This window comes from Neomonachus schauinslandi, chromosome 13 (assembly GCF_002201575.2).
Source record: "Neomonachus schauinslandi chromosome 13, ASM220157v2, whole genome shotgun sequence".
Classification (NCBI taxonomy): Eukaryota; Metazoa; Chordata; class Mammalia; order Carnivora; family Phocidae; genus Neomonachus; species Neomonachus schauinslandi.
In genome coordinates this window covers 58991052-59016279 of record NC_058415.1, presented here as the reverse complement: position 1 = coordinate 59016279, position 25228 = coordinate 58991052, and the positions used below count along the sequence as shown (strand labels likewise).

At 51.1% G+C, this 25228-nt stretch overlaps 1 protein-coding gene across 1 annotated transcript in view; it reads left to right on the top strand.

Moving 5' to 3' along the window:
* PAX5 (paired box 5) overlaps positions 1 to 25228 on the top strand; it is a 184603-nt gene that overhangs the window by 31334 nt on the left and 128041 nt on the right. The window lies entirely within an intron of this gene.

Here is a 25228-nt window from a genome sequence, read left to right as displayed (position 1 = left end):
CACAATTCCTTTTCTCGGCTCCCTGTGAGGGATGTATGTTCTCGGGAGCACGTGCCTAAGTACTTAAGATCTGTAACTAGAAAAACGAGTTGGCCCAGCGGTGGATTGGCCTGTGGTCTGCGTGTTCCGGGCAGTGCAGAGGCTGGGCCTGGGGCCTCCGTTTGGAGCTGTGGGGGTGCGTGGGGATGGTTCACGGCTTCAGAACCCCCTCACCTCTTTCCCCTGTCCTTGACACTCAGAGCAGATGTCAGAAGTGTTTAACTCCGCGGGTGCTGGGCTGTGTTATCGCAGGAGGCAGTGCGCCTACCATCTCTGTTGGTTTATGGGGTTGCTGCTGTCATCTTTTCTCCCGTTGTGACCTGGACTCGAAGCAGATGTGCCCAAACTGGGGCCCAGCTGTGTTTGATCACGGTGGAGGGGCGGGTTGTGTGACGCTCCCTCACAGGCTGAGGGATCCCAGCAGAGATTTTTGGAGAAATTAAAAAAAAAAAAAAATCTGGCTTGATGTTTACCACCAAACAGACAGGTCCTGATTTTGGGTGGGGGGCAGTTTTACCGTTTGCAAAACACTGTACCAGCTTTCAGTCTCTGATCAGCGGCCCCTGTTTAGCCTCTCAAGCTGCTTTAAAAGGTCTCCAGGGGCATCTGGCTGGCTCAGTTGGTAGAGCCTGCAACTCTTGATCTTGGGGTCATGAGTTCAAGCCCCACATTGGGTGTAGAGCCTACTTAAAATAAATACATTTAAAAAAAAATGTATTGAGTGGTCAGAATGCAGGTGTGTTGTTGGTCTTGACTGCTCTGTGCCATCAGATCATTCCTTGAGGACGGTGGCCCATTTGGGATATTGACCTTTAAGAAGGACAGTGACAGATGGAGATGTGTCCAGGTGGGTGTAATCTGGATGGACAGGGGTCTGGATATCATAGCACCTGGAGAACACCTTGAGGCTCTAGGGTTGTTCTGATACAATGAAGAGAAGAATGAACGGGACTGGATCGTTGCCTTCAAATATTTGGGGGGCTGTCATGGAGGGGGAGAGGAATTGGACTTTTCTGTGTAGGCTTCAGGGCCAGCGTGCAGCAGGTGCAGAGGAGATTTCAGCTCAGTGTAAGAAAGAACGTGTAAATGTGAGAGTGGTCTGGGGCAAACGGGGGCTACCTCGGGAGGTAGTGAGTACCCCATCACTAGAGGCATGGAAGTGGAGCCTAGATGACCATGTGCTGGGGCTGCTGTACAAGAGTATCAAGAATTAGTTGTAGGATTGGATCATCTTTGAGATCAAGTCCTGATGCCCAGAAAGACCTGGGAAGTGATCTAGTCTGTGGTCTGGGGGCTAAGGGAGAATGATTTGATGATGGTCCTGGAAGCTGACAGGATTGGGAAGAGTGGGAGGCAAGGTTGAGGGAAGGGCCATGAGGGAGAGAGCCATAGCGGGCCAAGGGGAAGAGGCCAAGAGGAATCCTCACTCCCATTTCTCAGATGAGGTGACTGAGGCTCTGTAGGGTGGTGTCGCTCACTCCATTCCACTTTGCAGTCACCTCCAGCTAGGACTTGCCTATTTCCTGGTGCCACTCTTCTGCCCAGGCGTCAGGGCGGGGAGGGTGGTGGTGGTGGTAATAGAGTCTAGTCACAAAGGGCTTGCCCTCTAGAGCTCACGGGCTGGCGGGCAAAACCGACAAGCCGAAGCCCCTCCAAAGGTGGTGCTGTGATGGGCAGCGACACCAGAGGGGGAGAGCCAGGCAGGGAGGGCCTGATTTTGACCAAAAGGATCCAGGAAGCCTCCTCCTAGGAAGTGGCCCTTTATCAAGGGAAAAATATTTTACATTGCTTCTGTTTTTAAATTTAAAATAATTAAAATCACATGAAATTTAAAATGGAGTCCCTCAGTTGCACTAGCTACATTTCATGGTGTCCAGTAGCCTCCTGATGTGCCTAGTGGCTACTGTATTGGGTAATGTGGCTTTAGTACGAGTGCTTGGCACATAATAGGTGCTCAGTAAGTGGACTGGATCAGTCATATGCCTGTAGAGGGTTCATGATTAGTAAGCAGGGGGAGTGGATAATCTCCTCAACCCGGAAGGTTTCTGTTTGGTATTTTGGGCTTCCACAGAAAGCTCTATTTGAATAAAGAGTTCTGTAGCAAAAACAAACAAGTTAGAACAACTGTTCGAGGGCCCTTTCAGTCTAGAAATTCTAGGACTCTCCCCGGGACGTTCGCCTCCAAGATTGGCTTTGGGGGTATGGCCACTGTGTCCAAATCTCAGATGAGCTGTGTGCGGCTCAGGTGGCCGAGAAGGCCCTGGGGCCTCTGAGAGCAGAGCCGGGCCGGCTGCAGGAAGCTCCAGGGAGGCAGAGTACAACTCAGTGCAAGGAACAGCTTTCAGACTAACAGCCAGGCAGGGCCGATGGGGGCACTAGGTTGGAAAGGTAATGAACTCCCTGTCATCAGATATGTGAGCAGGGGCTAGACAAAGGAGAGGCAGGAGAGCCAAAGAAGGCCTTCTGGTTTGGACTCTGTGACTTTTGAGGCCTGTTCCAATCTGGGTAGCACGTGGTTCTCTGACTGCCTGTCTGAAAGGGGTTCTACTACTTGTTTTCTCCTCCTGCCGCCTGACTCAGAGGTGGCCATCCACATGGACTTGACTGGGCAGAGGCCACACCACATGGGTTTCTCTCCCTGGCCTGCTCCTTGGCACAGGGCACAGCGCCCAGAGATGCTCAGGAGGCTTGAGATGCTACTGAGGGTCAGGTGGCTGTGCTGCCCAGGCAGGGGACACAGCCTCCTCTCCTACTTGGGCCAGCCTGAGAGCTTGCACTGAGAAGTCTCTGGCATAGGCCTCAGGAATCCCACTGGGCTAGGGGGACAGGGCCTGAAGTAGTGCCTCCTCGCCAAGAAGGCCCGTAGGAGGTGGTGGCAGGGCCGGACTCGGCTGGCAGCCGGGGTTGGGAAGAGTGGCCACGGGTGAAAGGGCAGCCCCACACCCTGTTTCTTCCTGGGCCTTTGATCTCTGATGGGGCCTCTGTCCACCATCTCTGGGGCCCCCATTCAGGTGTCCTCGACTTCCCCCTTCCCTTATCCCCCCGTCCGGAGTTTGGGCAGTAGAGGGCACATTGCAGGTGGAATTTCTGGCCTTCTGGACCCTGGACTGCTCTCTGCCTGAAGAGAGCACAGTAAAGGCATCTAAAACCCCTAGGTGGCCTGTCCTTTCCAAGAGCTGCCAAGTCCAGCAAGACCCTCAGGGAGAGGTTTGGGGGCATTTAGCGGGACCTGACATGACCAGGTCTACCCCTCTTTCTGGAGGTGCCTGTCTCCTCTATGTCTTTGTGTCCCTCCCCATGTCTTTCATTTGGGGGTGCATCTCATCCAGTGTTATCTGCCTCTGTTTATGTTAATAGACTTTTTCTGTATCTGCTTCTGTCTCTTGGTCTAGCGCTCTCTCTTTCTCCCCCACCCACACACTCTCTGTCACACACTGTCTCTCACACACACACACACACACACACACACGTCACAAAATCTCACACACACACTGTCACACACAAGCCCTCTCTCTCTCACACACACACATACACACTCTTTGTCACACACTCTCATACACAAATATACTCCTCCCACACCACACATACTCTCTCTCTCTTTCACAACACTCTGTATACACTCTCACACACATACACACAACCTTTTACACGCTCACACACATGTATACACCTCTCTCTCTCTCTTATTCCTCTTTCTCTCATACATACTCACTTTCTGTCTTCTTATATTCGCTCTTGCTCTCCCTCTTACCAACCCCCTGCTCCTCTCTCACCTAGGTTGGAAGCCCCAGCTCAGCCCTGTTCTGCAGACCTCCATGGGAACCATTGCAGGGAGGGAAGGGCTTTCAGAAGCTCCCAGACCACACAGGGCCCACAAGGCCCTGTCTGCCGCCCAGGGCTTGGGATGGAAGGCTGGAGCAGAAGGTGCAGAGAACCGTCTCAGATTTCCCAGAAGGGAATGGGATGTGTGGAAAGGTCAGGATTCCTGAGTTATGAGTTACAGGTAGGCTTTGATTCCACAGATCTCTGATCTCTGGAGAGCCCCAAATAAGATGGTGAGGCATCGAGGCAAGGACAAGGCTCACAGGCCAGGGACAGAGTGATCTGAGGCCTTACTGTGGTGACATCTTCGGCAAGTTACTTAATCTCTCTGGCCCTCTACTTTGTCATCTGGAACGTATAGGTAGCACAAGCCTGGTGGGTTATTGTGAGGATAAAATGAGATCATACCCTTACAGGGTTTAGCCCCAGGGCCTGGTCATAGAGAAAGCTTCATCAGTGGCCACTGAGGGAGACTGGGGCTGGAGGGTGTGAGGCCAGCCCCTGGCTGAAGGCAAGCCGGCTCCAGCCACAGTTCTCTTTGGTGACGGAGACTAGCAGATCTGCCCACCGCCCACTTCCTGCTCGTAAGACGGCTGTTGTGGCATCAAGACTGAACAACAGTGCCCCCACGTGTCAGCAGCAAAACGAAGGGCCACTTGCTTTGCTTTGCTTTCTTTCCCCAGGACCTTGGTCTTCCAGCCCCGTTGATGGAAGGATAAAAGGATCAAGTCTCAGTTTTCCACAAAAGAGGCCCTAGGTACACAAGAGAGGTTCCAAGATAGAGGGCAGAAGGCAGAGCACCTGGGCCTGGGTGGGAGGGCTGGGGGCCACCAGCTTGGACCTCAAGTCCCCTCTGCTGGAGTAAAGGGCCTTGGAGAACATCTAGGACATGTCATTCCAGTTTTGTTCAGCTGGGAAAACAGGCTTGGAGAAGAGAAGGGGTCTGACCAGGTCACAGAGTAAAAATCTGGAAAATGCAGAGGGAGAGAATAGACTCTTCAGAATATCCTTGGTATCCTGCTGCTATTTGACGTGACAGGTCTGCTTCTTGCTTCCCATCTCTCCCATTCTCCTTGGCCCGGCTGCTGCCCCCACTGTTGAAAGCCACCAGCAACCCCATCAGCCTGTGCTAGGAGGGTGGGGGAGATGGGGGGCAGGGGGGCCGACCCCTACTGATCTCCCAGGCCTAACCTCGGCTCTTGCCAATGAGCCCTGACCTTCCTGCCTTGCTTCCCATTCCTCTTCTTCATACCTTCTGTGCTTCCACTCCCTGTGCATTTCTCTGAGCTTTCCTGTCTCTGGGCCATTATCCACGCAGGGCCCTCCCAACAGGAATGCCGTCCTTGACGCTGGTCTGTTGACCGGGCCTGGTTCCCAGTGCCAGCCCACTCCCTGAGGGGATTTCCAGTGTTGGACCAGTAGTCCTTCACAGCTGGCTGAGGCCCTCAGATACATCAGGCCCAGGATGGAGGCCACACAGGCTCTGCAGAGAGGGAAGGAAGTGACTACCATTTTGTCTCGATCTTTCCTGGGGCTTCACCAGAGCAGGCCCCATTCCCTAGCCCTCCATGAGGTGTGCCCTGGATGTCTCCTCAGGCTGGCCCTGCAGGGGGCCCTTCTCTGAGTTCTTTTTTTGTCTGTGGAGGGCTCAGGACCAAGGTTCTTGCTGGGAAGGGGATCACTTAGAACCCAGGTGGCAATGGCCAGCCTGGCTGTCATGCTTTACTTGGCTTGCCTTGCATTTAAAATAATTTTGAATTAGTTACTGACATTTAAAAATTGGGAGATTTCATATATGGATGTTTGGCTTTTCTTGGGAAAAAACCCCCAAAACCCCATTCTGGCCACACTGGGCGGGCTTTCCCACATAGCAACAGTGGTCTGTGGCTGTTGAGTCTGCAGTCCTCAGACTGCTCCCTACTCCACTTGCTGTCAGTTAGTCACGTTCCAGTTTTCTCTACCCAAAGGCTTTTGAGTTTTTGGAGTCCTAGGATGGACTTTGAAAAACAAGTCTGAGTTAGGTCTGTGGCAACGGAAGCCTGTGGGAGGCAGCACCCTGACTGGGCCCAGTGTTGCTGTGTGTGTGTGTGTGTGTGTGGTCAGGGAAGAGGGCAGTCAGGTTCTTAGGCCAGTGGGGGATGGGGGAGGGAAGGCAGTAGGGCAGGGTCAAAGAGCCATACCCCTTGTAGCCAAGAACAGTGAAATTGAGGTCATTTAGCCCACACCCACCAGAAGAGGTAGTCCAGGTTCAGAGGGCACAGGCTTGGCCTCAGGGCATACAAGGGGTGCTCAGTGGCATTGACGATAAGGACCCAGGTTTCCTTCTCCCAGCCTGGCTGGCCACTCTCCCCTGTCCTTCTGGCCTTGCAGACGTTGGCACTCTGACAAGTGTCAGTCTTCCTTGGTAAAGCAGGGGACCTGAAGCCAGGTGGCCAATTGCAGGGGCTTCTTGGGCCTTTCCCTAGTGCCTAGGGCCTGTCCCTTGGGTGTTGGGGGGGGCCAGGTTTCGGTTCCTCCCGGCCCCCGAGTCCCTGAGTTTCACTTTGATTCAGTGAGAGTCTGTGTGAGAGCCAGCACCATTGAATACCCCCTCCACCCCTCCCTACCCCTGTTTGCACACTTGCTCTGCCCAGGCCTTCCCCTCTCAACCCCCAGATCCTTTTCTCATGGGCCGTGGGCAGGTGTTCCAGAGAACCCTGGGAAATGTAAAGGGTGGGCTGGCAGAGTGTGAGGATCTCCATTCAGGGAGTTGGTTCTGAGGTCAACGAGAACAAGAGTTGTGGGGTCAGCAGAGGGGACAGCTTAAGGGATATAGAGCCTCAGCCACAGGGGGCAGGCTCTCTGCTGGGAACTCCAGGTGGGATGCACTTGGCTTTCTTCCCCACTCTGTGTGTCTGCGGATTCCCATAGTCCCTTCTTTCTGGCTTTGGAATATAGTTGAATCCTTGGCTGCAGTCTGCGGTTCAGGGGCTTCACAGGGCTCCAAACTACTAGAGGCTTCTGAGACAGGGGCAGGAGCCTGGAAGGAGGGGGAGTAGGACCTCTGGGTTCCTGCCCTGATTCTGTGGCTAACTTACTGGTGACCTTGGAACCCCTTCCTCTCTCTGGGCCTCAGTTTCCTCATCTGTAATATGGGATCAAGGAATTCTTAAGGTTTTTTATGGCACCAAGAGTCCAACCTTCTCCTAATCCCATCTCAAGTTCTGTTGCAGTATTTTAGAACAGTGATTCTCAAACCTTTGGTCTTGGGACCCCTTTAGACTCTTAAAATTTATCAAGGACCCCCAAAGAGCTTTTTAGTTTATGTGGGTTAATTAAAACATAAAAGTTTAAATATTGACTTACTAATTCATGAAATAAACAAGTAACATAAGTCATATGTTTGAAATAAGAATCATATTTTCTGAACCAAAAAATTTAGTCGGGAGTGGCGTTGCTTTACAATTTTGCGAATCTCTTTAGTATCTGGCTTAATAGAAGACAGCTGGATTCTCATATCTGCTTTTGTATCCAATCTGCACTGATATCACACATCCTATCACCTTTGGAAAACTCCACCGTATACTTGTGAGAGATTGAGAGTGAATAGGCCAATAAAATCTTGGTTCTATTGTGAAAATAATTTTGGTTTCATAGGACCCCCTGAAAAGGTCTTGGGGACCCCTTAAAGGGGTCTCTGACTAGACCTTGTGAATCTCTGCTTCAGGCTACTTGAACCCTGGGCTTGCTTACTTATCACTCACACAGAGAGGGAGAACAGCTAAATGGTTTTAGTTAAAAGGAAAGGTACCCTCAGTTTCCTCCATACTTAGCTCCTGAAGGCAGTGGGAGCCATGGCAGGTCTTTGAGCTGGGGAGGGAGTAACATGCTGGGCTTTGGAAACTCTCCCCTAGCACATTGGGGGTATACAGTGCTTGCTTGTCTTCCAAGCGTGAGCTCCCATAGAAAGGCACAGCTACTGAGGTTTCCCTCATTTCCAGCAGAGTATCTGTGGGGCTGGAGGTCTGATCTCCCTCCAGCAGGCTTCCTTCAGGGTAAATAGCAGCCACCTAGTGCTCCCTAAGAGCCTGGGGAGTGGGCATATTGAGACCCAACCACATCTCCCCATCCCGGCTCAGCTCTGCACTGGCTGGCAGATCCCTGAGACCCCACCCCGGGCATAGTTTTGGTGAGGAGAAAACCCCAGAAAATATTATTGAATAGGAATGAAAACAAATAAAATGAAATAAAATAGTAGGTTTGGTATTTATCTTGATTCCTGCTATTTGAGGAAAAGCGGGTCTGAAAGGCAATTGAGACAGGGAGATTTCTGTTTTGATTCCATAGGGGCTTCTGGGTGTTTCTGGAATGCCAGTAGTTGGTCACTGGCGTGTGTGTGTGTGTATGTGTGTGTGATTTCACTTTGGAATGTCCAGTTTTCGTGTTCAGTGGTGTAAGTTTATCACTTGCCCATCTTTCCTTGGACTAATGGACTCACATGGAGGAGAGGGAGAAAAAGAGAATGTCCTAAGGTCATTTGAGAAGAATTGAGAGACGGAGGCTTAAAGGTGTTAGAGAAGATGTGTATGAGGAGCAGATTGCTTGCAGTGAAATGAACTGCGCTGCGTGTGAGAGGAACAGAAAAGCCCCGGCGGGTGGAGAGACCAAGGGGGAGGATGAAAAGCGACAGGGGGTCAGACACTTCCTAGTACTAGCCACCAGGTGGCACCATTGACCCAAGACAGCTTAGTTGCTGTCCTGGGTTGGGGACAAGAGGGGTAACAGGGCAGTGTGTACTGGCCATGTGTGAGCTTTGTGTGCTTGTAACTTAGTGGGGGGTGGCAGTGGCCAGGGAAGCTGACCATTTCCCTGAGTCTTCTTCTTTCACAGCATTTAGTTAGGGCGGTAGGGGGCTGAACCATCCTTTTTGGGGATCAGTCTGGTCCTTCCTCACCTCCATGGTGCAGATATCTTGATATAAACCTTCCTTGGAGTCAAGCCCTTGGTTGTCTTCTAACCTTTACTTGCTGTGTGATCTTGGGCAAGTCACTTCTTTCTGAGTCTTGTTTTCTGCATGTCAAAATGTGGAGATTTGAACAAGAGGTTTTAGGGATCTTTTGGGCTCTGACATTCTGTGGTGTGCCTGAGGGAACAGGAGAGTTGGAGTTAGATTCAGGATCATTCTCTGTCATTTGTGTGACCTTGGGCAGGTCACTTCCCATCTGCTGGGTTATAGTAACCTCTCCCTCAGACTTTTATATAAGATAGCAGGGTGGAAGAGGCTTTGCCATCTTTTTTGGTCCTGTAGGACAGGAAGGGGTTGCGATGTATCATTTTCCCTGGAATTTAAGTTGGCTGGAGGCAAACATTCCACAGCTTAGAAAGTTTGTGCCTCTGCCTGTGACCACAAATAAAGGCCTTATGGCAGGTGTTTGCTCAAGGTCACTGCATCTCTTGAATCTGCTCATTTCTGTCTGTCCCCACTGCTGCTGCCTTGGTCCAAGCACTCTCTGCTCTTGTTTGAACTATTACTGTTGCTTCCTCACGCATCCCCACCTCCAATGTCCCTGACTTCTCCAGAGTCCACTTTCCACAGAGCAGCCCCAGCTGTGCTTCTGAAATACCGTTCTTTTTTTTTTTTTTTTTTTTAAGATTTTATTTATTTGACAGAGAGAGACACAGCAAGAGAGGGAACACAAGCAGGGGGAGTGGGAGAGGGAGAAGCAGGATTCCCACCAAGCAGGGAGCCGGATGTGGGACTCAATCCCAGAACCCTGGGATCATGACCTGAGCCAAAGGCAGATGCTTAACGACTGAGCCACCCAGGCGCCCCTGAAATACAGTACTGATCAGTGACTCTCCTGAAGGGTTTTCACCCTGCAGATTTGCCCATTGTTCTTGGAAGCCTACCAAACTTCTTAGCGAGGTTACAATGCCTTCCTTCCCTGGTTCGGGCTCCTGCCCATCTTGTGAACCTCATCCCTCTTCACCCTCCTTTTTTCATGCTTATTCCAGTCACACCAAACCTCTTTCCATGCCTTTTTCTTTTCTGCTTGCAGCCGAAGGGATCTGAGCACGGGTTGTAGAGTCAGGCAACGGGGGCTCTGGTGCTGATTCCAGCCATGCCTACTCAGGTGACTTTGGGCAAGTTACCTGATCTCTCTGAGCCTCAGTTTCCCCATATGTAAAATGAGGGCACTGACTGTGCCTGTGATTGGGCTATTAGGTGGATTGATGAGGGAGGTGATGCATGAAAAGTGCCCAAGATGACCCCTGTGCAGGATATGTGCTCAGTAAAGGGTGCCTTTTACTATGATGCTTTTCCCACTGCTTGGGAAACTGTCCTCTCTCACCCACCATGTACCCAGGTGACGTTCCACATCTTCAGGATCCAGTGTGAATAGCACTTCCTCAGTGATGGCTTGCTTGGTGCTCACTCCCGTTAGCTCCCCTGGCCCCACCTTCAGCACACAGAACCTGCCTCTGGATAAAAATAGCACAGCTGTCAGTTGTCTTCCCCGTGAGACTGTATCTGCAGTGGTCACCATTGTTGCCCTCGTGCCCAGCACGGGGCCTGGTTCCCAGTAGCCAGTAGGTACTGAATGGCGGGGGTGGGGGTGGGGGACGGACTCTGGATGTCATAGAAGCCTGGAGCCCATCTGGTCAGCGGGTGTGGGCTGCTGTGTAGAACCCAGAACCTTGTACATCAAACATCCACCTGCTCTTGCCCGACCCCAAATCCTCTGTCCTCCAGCCTCTGTTGTCTGGCCCCCGAGAAAGGATCTCATGGCAACCATTCTGGAGGGGAAGGGAGCTCTCTCATGGTCTAAATACACATATACACGTACACACACACACACATGCATACACACATGCACAGATACGCATGCTGGTGCCTTCAGCCCTGGTCCTGCTTGCCTTCCCTGAGCATGTTGTCCAGTGTGTATAGATCATGGCCCCAAATCACAACTGCAGTATGGCACCACTAGAATACCTAGCACTTATTGAGTGTTTACTGTATATATTTGAAATTATTAATGCAGTTAATACTCGCCACAATGGTACCAGGCAGGTACACTTATCATCCCTGTTTTATAAAGATTCAGAGAGATCCAGGAAGTTGCCCAAGATCACATAGCTCCAACACTCAAGGGTGGCAGTGTTGGGACTGGCACCTGCGTGGCTGGTGGGCTCCAGAGGAGCCTCACCTGCCATCCTGATCTTCCCCTCACACAGTGTCACAGCAGGATGACATCAGTGGGAATTCCCCCAGCTCTCAAGTCCACTTTTTTTTTTTTTTTTTTTTTCCCCTTTCTGCCCTCCCTATCATCCTGCCAGACTGAGTTCAGGGGGTCCTTGGCTCAGAACATGCTTCATTACTCAGGTGCCCCACTTCTGAGTCTTCCCCTGACACTGCCATCCACACTTTGTTGTCACACCTTCAAGTTGGTCAGTTTCAAGTGCAATAATTGGCTGATGACATGTAGGCTTTAAACCACAGCAGGGTAGTGCAGTGGGTGGGCTAGAGTCTGGACCCAGCCCTTCCATTGACTAACTGTGTGAGCTCTGACAAGGGCCTGCTTTGAGTTTCAGTTTCCTCACCTGCCAAAAGGGGATAATAATTCCTGCTTTTCCTGGCAATTAAAAAACGTTACTTGTGATATTTTGATAGACACTGGCACACGGTAAGTTTAAAAAATAGCTATTACTATTTCTGTCATCAGAGCAAAGGGTTTCTACACTGAATTCAGATTCCTTGATGACTTTGTTGAGAACTTTCTAGATTCCCAGCTCTTTTGTTTTCTCCTTTCTTTTTAAATTTTTATTTAAAAAAAAAAGATCGCGCTTGCGAGTGAGTGGCGGGGGAAGGAGCAGAGAGAGAGAGGGATAAGCAGACTCTGCTGAGCGTGGAGCCTGAGATGGGGCTCGATTTCATGACCCTGAGATCAAGACCTGAGCCGAAAGGAAGAGTCAGATGCTTAACCGACTGAGCCACCAGGCGCCCCCTCCTGTCTTTTTTTTTTTTTTTTTTTAATGATTTTATTTCTATTGCTAGGATTAATGATAGGATTATTCAGGCAAGGGGTTAGGAGAAAAAGAAAGACATACCCACCAGAATTTATACTGGCAGAACTTTAGCTCTGTATTTCAAGAAGCTAGTAATTCAAATTGTGGATGAGGACAGCTTGCAGAGGCAGGATGAGCCCGACATGGGGTGGAGAGGCCTGGGTTCCTAACCCCTTGTTCAGCCACTATCTTGCTGTGTGATCTCGGTCAGGTCCCTCCCCTCTGGGTCCTCAGTTTGGATGTGGCGAGCCCAGACAACCCTTCCAGCTCCTAATCCTTCCCTTTCCTTCCTCCCTCCTCTCTGCTGCCTCCTCCCTCCTCCTCCCATCTTCTCTCTCTTCATTTCCTTTCTGTCTGAGACACAAACGCCATCCAGCACTCTTGAATGGGACTTTTGTTCTGCTAACATCTCTTTTCTGAAAAGGACCATCGGTCAGGTTTGTATCTTTTAAATGCAGGCACATTTTATCAGTTAAGAACCTGCATACCTCTCTCCCAAGACATAGCCTTAAGGAGCAGACAAGCTGCAAAGGGGAGGCTTATGGCAGACAACAGAGGAAAAATAAATAAAATCTCTTTGGGGGCCTAATGTGTGGTCCCTACAGAAAATGCCTTCTTTCCGAGGAGCCCCCTTTCCTGCTCTTGCCATGAGCTTAAGCATTTTCCAGCTCCACTCCAGTATGACTTGTGTCCCTCTCTTAGCTCTGCACAGAACCGGGGGGGGGGGGGGGGGGGGGGGGGGGGGTGGGCAAGGGCAGAGCTGTGCTTGATTGGTCCCCTCTTTGAGGTAGGCTTTGGAGCACTGGACTTGGAGTGACAGGGCTCTGGGTGTGAGTGCTGGTGATCTGGGGCAAGCCATTCTGAGCCTCAGTCTTCTTGGCAAAAGAGAACAGAATGCCTTCCTCAGAGTCTTGTGCAGACTGGGTGAGAAGCAATGTGTGAGAAAGTGCTTTGTAAACTGTAGAGCTCCGTGTAGGTGTGAGAGGGTTCTTATAGCTCATGTCATGAGCCTGTTCTGTGACCTTGAACAATTCCTTAACTTCTGCAAAGGTCAGCTTTGCCATCTGTAAAATGGTAAGTACCTAGGTCATGCAATTACTGTGAGAATTCCGTAATGGGTGTGAAACACTTGGCCTACTTCTTGGCCGTGGTGGGCGCCCAGGTCGGGGTCAGCGTCCCGTCCCTTTCCCTTTCTCATTTCTTCACAGCCCTACCCCTGTGAGCCCAGCGCACAGTCATTAAGTGACAGGCTTCTGAAATCTGGCTGCCCAGGCTGAAGGCCAACTGGCCGCTCCTTGGCTGGGAGATTTTGGGCGACTTCCCCAACCTGGGCCTCCATTCTGGAAGGAATGGAAAAGAAGGATAATAGCAATGTTTCCTTCAGAGGGTTGTTGAGATGAGACTCTGCTCAGACACCGCTCCGCCCAGAGTCGGCACCAGGAGAATCTTATTAGCTCCGAAGGGCCCGGCCGGTTGCGGGCCCCGGCTGGGCGGCGTCTCCTTCCAGCCCCCAGGCCCGGGGAAGAGAGCCAGGCCTGAGCAGAGAGGGAAGGGGTTTACTCAAAGTCGCACCAGGATTCAGATGCCAGGATCTTTGAGGAATTTCCAGGGATTCGGCCGTGCAGCCAGAGGCCAGACCCCCTCCTCGCCCGGTCCCTCTCGGCCCGGAACGGAGGGCAAACCCCTTCCAGGAGGGCATCGGGATTTTCCTCCGCGACGGGAAGGAGAAATAAATTCAACCGCAAACTCAGACCGCGGCGCAAAAAGAAGGGAGCGCGCGGCGCCCTCGGGAACGAGGCGGCCCGCCGCCCGGCTCCGCCAAGCATTTGCAATTTAATTGACATTTGGCGGCAGGAAGCCAATCAGTGTAAGTCAATTGACGTTCGGCGATAAAACTACGCGGCGGCCGGGCGCTCCCCCCGCCGGCGGCCTCGGCTGGGCCGCGGGGCACAGCGTGGCGGCCCCGGCAGGTAACGGCGCTGGCGCGTGTCTCGGCCCGTGAGGGGGCGGCGAGCTGCCCGCTGATTGCCGCGCAGCCCACGGCGGCCGGGAGAGGCCCCTAATGAATGACTTTATTTGCCGGGGCCCTGCTGAGAACAATTGAGTTTGTTATGGTAACAACGGATGCCAGCTTTCTGGGCCCCGGGGAGCGCGGGCGCGGCGGCAGCCGGGAGCGGGGCAGCGGAGCAGATGACGCGCGCCGGCGGCGGGGACCCGGCCCAGCGCATGTCAGGAACCCGGGGATGCTGTGCACCCCCCAGTCTGCGGAGGACAGGCCGCGCTGCCGGGGCGCCTGGGACCGAGGTGGATGCTGCACACCGCTCTCCCCTTGGACCACGGTGCAGAGTTGGGATGGCAAGATGCTTCCTGCATGTTGGACTGGCTGGTCCTCCTGGGGTCCCTGCGGCCTCTTCTTCCCTCGGCCCCTGGGGCCTAGGGGGTTCAGGTCTGGCTGGGTGATGCGTTGACATCCACTTTTTGTCTCTTGCACAAGTGGAAGAGTAGAAAAAGGCAGAAAGGCATCTCTGCTTCGAGTGCCATGGCTTGACAAATTCAGGGCTGGATTTCAGCCCACCGTGTGTACTGGCATTGTCTCTATACCCTCCGCCTTGGAGAGGTGGCCTTCCCTCCATTTCTATCCCCAGTCTGGCATCCCCAGGCTTTGTGGCATGGCACCTCCCACAGGAAGCCCTCCTTGCTCCCACAGAGAAGGCTGTCAGCCGCATGGCTGCCTCTGAGGCTCCGCAGCCTTCTATTGCCTCCCCCATCAGACCATGAATTCCAAGGACAGGGGCCACCTTCCATTCAGCCTCAGTGCCCAGCATGGAGCCCGGCACAAAGCACAGATGTGGAAGGAGTGGATAAGAGACAGGACTTCTCTCTTCCTTGCGATCTCTTTCTTTCCTTCTGGTTAGAGACACCAGAGTGCCTTCTCTTTTTCTCTTTTCTGGTTCTCTTTTCAGGCATACTATCATTCATTCACTCAACAAATAGTTACTGAGAGCCAACCATGTGTTAGGTACTCTGATACTAACAGGTCACTGCCCTTGGGCAGCTTGCTGGGTCCGTGAGAGAGGATAATGCTCTGCATATGATAAGTATGTCAGGCGCCTACTGGGTGCTGCATAATGCCCCAAATTCCGAGTTGGCAACAGCTTAATAAAGGCTTGTTGAGGGCTTTTCCCTCCGTCATTGCATTCAGTGATCCCTAGTGCCACCCTGTGACAATCACCCTTATTCACAGATGGACACACTGGTGCTTAGCGTGTGTAAGAAGCAGCATGCTGCTGTGGAAGGAGTCTAGCGTGGGAATCTAGTTTGGCACGTGAGCTCTATTTTCTTTTTCTTTTTTTTTTTTTTAAAGATTTTATTTATTTATTTGAGACAGAGAGAATGAGAGAGAGAGAGAGAGCACATGAGAGGGGGGAGGGTCAGAGGGAGAAGCAGGCTCCCTGCCGAGCAGAGAGCCCCATGCGGGACTCGATCCCGGGACTCCAGGATCATGACCTGAGCTGAAGGCAGTCGCTTAAACAACTGAGCCACCCAGGCGCCCGTGAGCTCTATTTTCTTCCCTCCTGTGCCCCAGTATCCCCATCTGTAAAATGGGGGGTTGCAGTTGATGATCTCTGAGGATCCGTTGAGGATGAGTGGTCCACAGGGGAGGTGGAGCCAGGACACGGGTCTCTGTTCCCAGCCCATCGCTCCTGGTCTTGCAGTGTGACCAGTGGAGGAGAGAATACTCTTTTTTCTCAGCCTTATGAGGCTGGCAGTGAGACAGAGGCGCTCACAATGTGGCAGGCACTTGCTCCCAGCAGCCTTAAGAAGTGCAGGTGCTGGGGCGCCTGGAGGGCTCAGTCAGTGGAGCGTGCAACTCCTGATCTTGGGGTTGTGAGTTTAAACCCCACGTTGGGTGTAGAGATCGCTTACAAATAAGATCTTTTTAAAAAAGGAAGTGCAGGTGCTATTCTATTTCCTTTTTGCAGATGGAAAAGATGAGAGATTAAATCACCAGTCCAGGGTCATACAGCTAGTACGTTGCAGGGCCGGGATTCAGACCCACACAGTCTTGTTTCCCAGCCTGTGCACTTACCTGCTCTACTCGTGGCAGAAGTAACACCTCCTCCCACCCCTCCCCTACTCTTACACCTCAGCCCAGGCTTTGTCCCACCTCCCCAGCTCTCTGAACTCCAAGCCCATTCTGCATGTTTGCAGGATAGCAGGAGCACTGCTCGAGGTGTCTTTCCTTCCCCTGGCCTTTTGGTCTTTCCTTTGTTACAGACCCCGACAGGAAGGAGAAGCTGCTGCAAAACCCGAGTCCCTTCTTGGCTCTGTCCTAGCTGGATTATTGTATTTGGGAAATGGATTTCCAAAAAGGTTAGGGGGGATCCAGGTGTTGTCTTTTAGGAACAAGCTCTCACCGTTCATGTTGAGGAACTACATTTATTTTATTATGGTTTAAAGATTTTATTTATTTGTGAGAGAGGAGGAGGAGAGAGAAAGCATGAGTGGGGGGAGGGACTAGGGAGAGGGAGAAGCAGACTCCCTGCTGAGCAGGGAGCCCGATGCAGGGCTCGATCCCAGGATCCTGGGATCATGACCTGAGCTGAAGGCAGACTCTTAACTGACTGAGCCACCCAGGTGCCCTGGAAGTACATTCATTTTAGAGTTAATTTGGGCACCTGTCTTCCTGTCTCTCAAAAGGGGTCTGGAGAACTCTTTCTCTCCCTGAATATATCCCTTTTTCAGGAAGACAGATTAGGGAAGAATAATGCCTAACATGGGACAGTCTTAACAGGCAGAACTGGAGGGGCCTCAGAAAACATATAGACCGATTACCTGCCAACTCAGTGTCCCCTCTTTAAAACAAATATTGTGTAGTGCTTCCTTTGCTATCCTAAAATGAAATTTAGAAACAATATAACCTACCTACACATATAATTTAAGAAATCAATTCAGTACCCCAGTTGTGACAAAAGAGGGAAAGAAAAATAAAATCATAATAAAATGATGTATTTAATTATGTAAATGCTCAGGCATGACTACACCAGAAGACGTAATAAAGTAGTCAGTTGCTTGCACTTATGCATAGAATCACCATGAACGCAGCAGATACAAATGTGGACAGCTGTGTTTTTTGGCAATACCAATTCTTCTGGTGGTGTTGCCATCAGTAAACTGATTTTCTGAAATTGTGAACATGTCTTGATAAAATTCCAACCAAAACAAAGAATAATCTTTCCTCCATGTGGTGGTTGCATTCCTGGAAAAGTCAGTGTAAATTAAAACGCTAAATTTGTGTCTGTAAGTAAAACAGGTTCATGGCTCCGATATTTACAAAGAGAGTTTTCACCAACCTGAATGTATGATGGGTCATTCCAAAGACATGTGGGCACCAGGCAACTCTTCACTGTGCTGGACTGGGCTGAGTGCCCCGCCCCTGCCCACTAAATGCCATCATTTCTCTCCAGTAACAGAAACTCACAGATTCCCCACATTTCCTCTGATCCACTCATCTTTGTTGAGATCCACTGGAACAAACAGTTTCTCTCTGGGGTCCCTTCCTTTGGGAAGTTCTGTGACTCTGTTAAAAAAACAAAATCTGGGGCACCTGGGTGGCTCAGTTGTTAAGCGTCTGCCTTCGGCTCAGGTCATGATCCCAGGATCCTGGGATGGAGCCCCGCATCGGCCTCCCTGCTCTGCGGGAAGTCTGCTGCTCCCTCTCCCACTCCCCCTGCTTGTGTTCCCTCTCTCGCTGTGTCTCTCTGTCAAATAAATAAATAAAATCTTAAGAAAAAAAAACCAAACCAAAATCTGCATTTGTTGTGCACCTACTGTGTGCAAGACCTGGCACTGAGGAGACAGAAACGTGACCTGCTTTCTATCTGGGCTGTGAAAGATGAGCCCCTACTCCATGGGTGCCAAGCGCCCAGGAGGCCTCTGTCCTCAGGCACAGCCCCCTACCTCTGATCTATGTTTGGGATACCCTCTGTCTCCTTCCTCATACCCGCAAGCCCAAATCCTGGCTCAAATGCCACCTCCGCCCTCCAGGAGGCTTTCCCTGACTGCCCCCCTCAATACCAGACGAGTTCTCTCTATCTCAGGGCCCCAATTGCCTGCTGTTTGGGGTCCTCTAGGGTCCTTGCCCATGCTTGAATCAGAGCTCCATCTCCAGACTTTGTCTCCCTGCCAGAGGATGGGTTCTCTTGATGGCTAAGACTGGTTCCCTTATGGGGCTATGCTTTTGGTCAGAGCACAGGCAAGAAATGGTTGAATGCTTGAACGAAGAGATGCAGCTTAGCCAGGTACCCCTCTCTGTGTACATCTTGTCCTTTTAATTAAGCAAATGAAACGGCTTCTCTTCTCCTGTCCTCACGCCCTGGTCCTCATCAGCTGACGTGAGATGCTTGCTGTGCACAGTGCTATCTCATTTGGGGTCTAACAGCCTGCTTGGTCTGACCCATTGCTTAGACTTGACACAATTTATTTATTTATAAAGATTTTATTTATTTATTTGAGAGAGAGAGAGAGAGAGTGTGTGTGCATGCACAAGGGGGGAGGGGCAGAGGGAGAGGGAGAAGCAGGCTCCCAAGGAGCCGGGAGCCGGACGCGGGACTCGATCCCAGGACCCCGGGATCATGACCTGAGCCGAAGGCAGACGCTTTAACACCGGCGCCCTGACTCGGCACAAATGATTGAGCCCATTGCACAGATGAGCTGAGCCGTGTAAGGTCCCCCGGCTGGCGAGGGGCAGAGCCCAAGCTGGTGTGTGAGGCACTACTGTCCGTGTCATCTAAACACGTCCAAAGCCGGGCCTCCCTCCTAGGAAGTCATTCATCCATTTAGTGGCTCCTGACTCGGTGTCGGGCACTGTGGCCTCCGTGGTAGGCCAGGCCTGGTGGCCCCCTTTGATTTCCCTGAGGGGGCTCTGTCTCCCTAGCCCCAGGCCAGGCACGGAAGGGAGCGGCCAGCCTTTAGCAGCAGGTCATCGAGGAGTGGCCGTCTCCTCTGTACTTGCTTAGTTTTTCACTTTCAGTGAAATGTCCACTTTTATCCATTCATTCCACAAGTATTTATTTTGTGCCTGCTATGTGCTCTGGGTCCTGGAGACACAGCAATGAACAAGATAGACAAAAACCTCTGCCCTCATGAGCGACATTCTAATAAGGGAAGAGAGAATAAGTAAATAAGGAAAATAAACAGCGTGTTGCTAAGGGCGCTGGAGGATAACAAAGCTGGGGAAGGGGACAGAGCGTGAAGCTGGGAAGGGGGGCGGGTATAGGCTGGTGTGTGGAGGGTAGTCATAATGATGAAATGACATTTGAGGAGAGACTCTCAGGGAGGGAGGGATGAGCCAAACAGATATCTGGGGAGGAACGTTCCAGAGAGAGAGAACAGCATATGCAGAGGCCTGAGGCAGGGATGTGCTTGGTATAATTGAGGGACAGCAAGGAGGCCCATGTGGCTAGAGCAGAGTAAGTGGAGGGGAGTGGGAGGAGGGGAGGTCAGGAAGGCCCGGTTGCAGGGCGGGGTACCCAGATACATCCATTTAGTGGCTCCTGACTCAGTGTTGGGCACTGTGGCCTCCGTGATAGACAAGGCCTGGTGGCCCCCTTTGATTGATCTGGGTACGCCGATGCTCTGTGTAAGCCACGATCCACTGTGGATTTTGCTCAACGTGAGATGGGGCATCAGTGTGTGGCAGCCCAGAACGTCTAACGGGGAACTGCAGAGGTGTGTTTTGCCCCCTGCCAACAGTGAGTCACTAAGTCCAGCAGATTTTCCCTCCTGATCATCTCCTGAACCTGGCTCTGAACCTGGGTAGGCATTCCCGTCATCAGCTCTATCCTGGGCAGGAACCTTCCTCTGGCCCCGGGGGCCTCGGTCACATCTCACTCTGATGGGGTCTCTACACTGTGGCCAGATCCGACCACGTGATCCCCTCCACTCCACAACCCTTCTGTGTCTGGCATGAACTGTAAGTGTGTGAAGAGGGTCAGACAAGGGCCCGACTATTTGGAAACCAGACTGGGGAATCTGGGAGGTGGGGATTGGGGTTACTGGAAGGTGGACTGTCATTTTGTGGGTAAGGGAGGCAGCATGCTGCAGGGGGAGGCCCAGAAGCCTGTTCCCCACCGTCAGCAAGCCCCTCATCTCAGCCCTCTCTCTGTCCTCAGCAATGGCTCCCCCCAGAGGCACCCACTTTATTTATTGTTTCTCCCCTGCTCCCCGCGGGCAGAGGAAAGTCCATTAGTGTGTTTGCAGACTCCGCCAGCTCTGAGCAGATGCAGGGCTGATTTGCAAACTGTCATTGCCCTGGCCTCCTCCAGAGACCTGCATGCTGGGCTCAGCCTTGTGGCTCCAAGAACCACCTCCCCCAGGCAGACAGCCGGGCAGAGCCCCTGTGCCCTGATTTCCCAAAGCGCAGCCACTTGGCTTGCAGTTGGGAAGTTTAAATTAAATGCCACGAAGGAACCATAACAGCACATTGGGCCATGTTGACAGTGGAGAATGAAGTTCTTTCTGTTGATAGGAGCTCATTGGCTCGGCACAAATTAGAGAGGTCTTGAGACAAAGTGCAAAGAGTCCTGAGCTGAGCACCTGGGATCCAGGTTTGCGTTCTGGTTGGGCCGCCGAGTGTCTTGGTGACTTCGGACAACTGTTTACTGGCCTCTGGGCTTCAGGTTCTAAGCTGTACATGAAGATGCAGGCAATCTTAGAATCCCCCCTAAGCTCTAAAATTCTCTGAATCAAAATTTGAGGATGTTTCTTTCATCCAAGAAGCCGAGGATGGTGGTGTGCCCGGCATGGCTTGGCAATTCTGGAATTGTCCAGAGCTTGGCAGAGGCACTCGGGAGCTGAGACACTAGGGCTCTTAGTCTCCCCTGGCCTGATAACTCTGCTGGGTGACTTGGGCAAACCACCTCCCCCTCTTTGAGCCCATTTTCTCATCCATAAAATGGGAATGATAATCTCTTGCGCTACTCCTTAGGTCATTGTGAGAATCAGACAAACTGATGAATGTGGGAGGTCGGCGTGAATATGTGCCCGAGTGGCGGATGTTGTTACCATTTTGGGATGTACCTTACCCTGTATGGGCACATGCATTAGCCAGTGTAATACAAGATGCCGCCCCTGCTGTGTAGAGTCCAAGCAGGTCGATTCAGCTATGTCGCAGGGAATGACGCTGCTTCCATGCAGCGCAGACCCCCCGGAGGGGTTGTGCTTGCTCAGTTCCGTGCCATCCTAAGTCCACCATTGATGTGTGTGTGTTTGGAGGAAAAACACACCACAGATAGACACAAAGGACTCTCGAGTTCTTTTCAGCTGAGACAGGAGATGACACACATTGGCGGACAGAGGCTGATCTCTGTGTATCCAAGAAGAGTCGAGCCAGTCTGAGTATATCTAACAGGTCAAGCTCTGAAATGAAGAAGCAATAAGCCAGTGAAATGGTACTATCACCGAAACATGATTGATCAATTGAATTCTATCAGAGACAGTGGACAGTGAGATTAACTCAGGCCTGATAGGTTCAATGAGTTAAAGCATGATGTTCATTTCAGCTTCATTTCACCAGTCTTTGCTTGTGAAATTGGTCAATCAATAGAGGTTGAAGATCATATATATATATATATATATCGGGGACCATCTTATGGGGAATATAATCTCAGTAGTTGGCTCCTGGCTGGGGCTGCCTGCCTCGGGTAATGGAGACAGAACAGGGACTCTATCAGCCCCATCGAAATGGCCTGATATCTTCTCCAAATGAAAAGTATTTTTGGATCTCTGATGATTTATCTTTTTTTCCTCCCTCTCACTTTGATCTATGACAAAACCCATACCCATCTTGGAGAAATATAGTGATTTCTTCTGAAAACATTTGTGCAATGATCAGATAGATACACTTCAAAATATGAACCTTCTTTTTGGTTATATTGTCCTTGGAAAAAAATAAAGACAGTAATTTAAAAACCCAAGTGGGGGTAATGCAAAGATATCAGTTTAAATATGATTTTTAAACCCTTTTATTTATTTATTTCTGTGCAGTGGAGGATGGGGGACAGACTGCTGTGTGTGTGGAAGCCAAAAAAGGGGGTGCATGCATAAGGAGGCCTTCCAGGTGTAATTAAAATGAAGCCTTAAGCATTCTTTGATCTCATTTAAAAGCACAACTCATAGAAACAAATCACCCTTTTGCTCCCGGTAATATTTCATTTGCTTTGGAATATTTTCACTATGGTGGTTAATTTAACATCCCTCCTAATTAGCGTGCATCTCTCTCTGTAAGGTGGAGTAATTAGGTACTACTGTACAAGGTAATAGACTTGGACAGTATGGATTAGAGAGAACAGACTTGTCCCGTGGCAATGCACAAGGTATTCCTTCCTGCCTCTTCTTTGAGGTCATCTTGATTCAGTTAAACACAAAGAAATCCCATCTCTCTTTTTTTTTTTAAGATTTTATTTATTTATTTGACAGAGAGAGACACAGCAAGAGAGGGAACACAAGCAGGGGGGAGTGGGAGAGGGAGAAGCAGGCCTCCCACAGAGCAGGGAGCCCGATGCGGGACTCGATCCCAGGACCCTGAGATCATGACCCGAGCCGAAGGCAGACACTTAACTACTGAACCACCCAGGCGCCCCAGAAATCCCATCTCTTCATATCAACGCCACAAGAGCTTCAGTTATGTATTGGCACTATGTGTACATCAGAGTATACATTAGGCTCTGGATAACGCGGAGCAGCGCTGAGCAGCTAGACAGAGAGGAAAGAGCCTTGTGTACTTTGCTCTCTTCCCCCACCCCCGATTCTTGCATTCCAACCCTCCTGAATTAGAGCCGTTCCCAAGCACCACATTTTCACGTGCCTCTGGGTCTTTGCATATGCTGTTCCCGCTAGTCGGAATGCACTTCCTCTCCCTGCCTCTTTCTTTGGCTCACTCCTTCCTACTCAATCTTAAGTCTTGGGCTTCATTTTTTCCAGGTGGCCTTTTTGGATCACCCCTGCCCGCAGCCTGGGTTAAGTGGAGCGATTTAGTATAGGGTTAGGAGCAGACTCTGGAGTCAGACTGCTTGGGTCTGGATCCCAGCTCTTCAGTCTCTTAGCTGTGTGACCGTGGGCAAGTTACTTAAGCTCCCTGTGCCTGAGTTTCCTCATCTGTAAAATGGGAGGGGCAATCACAGACCTGACATTATGGGATTGTTACGAGGATTAAGTAGATATGGTGCTTAGAATAGTGCCTGGCACAGAGTAAGCTCTGTATAAGGGTCGGCTACCATCCTTTGGCTCCCGGGGCTGCCTCCACTTCTCAGAATCCTCGCACTTACCTTACCGCATTGGAATTATTCACTTCTCTACGTCCTCCACTCAAGGGCAGGGGCTAGAATTTAGACCCCTCTCTGGTTCAGGTGCCACTCACAGGGCCAGACAGCCAGCAGGAGTTCGGTGCACATTGCTCAGGAATGAATGGATCCACAAGGCTTGGAGTGGGCATCAGGGGCCTTGTGTGTTCCCAGGCTCAGCTCACTTTAGACCTGACCTGTGGCCCTGGACAAATCCCTTTGCCATCCCGGAGTGTGGAATCATCAGTCCCTTGGGGCCTTTCCCTCACTGACAGCCTATGACTCATTGGGTAACACACGGCACAATCTGATTCACTCTGGTCGAACCTGAACGTATTTGGCAATTTGACAATTTTGCGTTTTTCTTCTCTGAGAAGAAAGATTGAGTGAGACTAATGGCTGAATAATGGTAGTTCCAGTGGAATTTCCTGCACGCAACTTTGGTTTTTCTTGGCCCAGTTTAAGCTGGGATTTTTACAATCACCCAGAACATCAATTTTGTTTCAGGGCTGCCACGGGACATTTCCAGCCCTGCCACCGTGGTGCCCAGCACAGGGCCTGGCTCACAGTAGATGCTCTAGAAATGTTGCTGGCTGAATCTTGTCTGTGCCCAGAAGCCTATCCCCTTTATCTCCACGTCTTGTCTCCTCTGCGTATCTGGGGTCTGGCTTGGATGAGCGCTCCTGCAGGGCCCCCTCCCTGTTAGTCATCTTTGGGTCATTTCACGTGTATTCTCCTTGCATTCTTTCATCAGCCCCGGGTCTCACGATGGTCCTATTTTACAGATGACAAAATTGAGGATTCAAGAGGTTAAAGGAGTATCTCAAATATAGGCTCAAGAAGCTCATAAGAGACAGTGGGGATTTGGCCCTGAGCCTGCCAGCGTTCGGGGTGCCCAGGCTTCCCTGTTGTGTGCGCCCCATCCATCACAGGGCCTAGCTTTACTCTAAGACATGGTGAGACGCATGCAGGTATTTGCTGTGGCCTCGAACACGTTACTTCTTACCTTTGCCATGACCCTCAGCTGGAAAATGGGGACTGACATGACAGGATGGCTTGTAAGGAGTAAAATCCAGGCCATAGTGGTGGCCAGGGCAGCTTGCTGAAGAGACCCAGCGGAAAGGGCCGTTCGTTTAGCCTGTGGATTTAGAGGCAGGCTTCAGAGACGAGGTGGTTTCTAGGCTGAGCTTTGATGGGCAGGGGCGAAGGCGAGCCAGCAGAGGGATGAGGAATGAGGAGTAAGTAGCCTGCTGGGATGGTGTTGTGGGATGACTGGGGGGTGACTCTGACTGCAGGGGCGGACCATGGAGGCCCTGAAGGCTGGGGCTTCTTGAGGAAGCCTTGGAGGGGTTTTCGTGGTGAAAGCGATGGTGATGGCAGCTAATGTGGGTTGGACACTAACTTTGACCAGGCACGTTACGGGGATGGTCTCATTAAATCTTATAATTTTTTTTAAAATTTTTTCTTTATTTGCGAGAGAGAGAATGAGAGACAGAGAGCATGAGAGGGAGGAGGGTCAGAGGGAGAAGCAGACTCCCTGCCGAGCAGGGAGCCCGATGCGGGACTCGATCCCGGGACTCCAGGATCATGACCTGAGCCAAAGGCAGTTGCTTAACCAACTGAGCCACTCAGGTGCCCCTCAAAGCTCTTTTTTTTTTTTTTAAAGATTTTTTATTTATTTATCTGAGAGAGAGAATGAGATACAGAGAGCATGAGAGGGAGGAGGGTCAGAGGGAGAAGCAGACTCCCCGCCGAGCAGGGAGCCCGATGCGGGACTCGATCCTGGGACTCCAGGATCATGACCTGAGCCGAAGGCAGTCGCTTAACCAACTGAGCCGCCCAGGCGCCCCCTAATGTTTATTACTACATTAAAGAACATTTAATAGTAGTTGTGCTGGGTTCTGGGAATTTTTTTTTTTTTTTAGATTTTACTTATTTATTTGAGAGAGAGGATGAGAGGAGAGAGAGAGCACATGAGA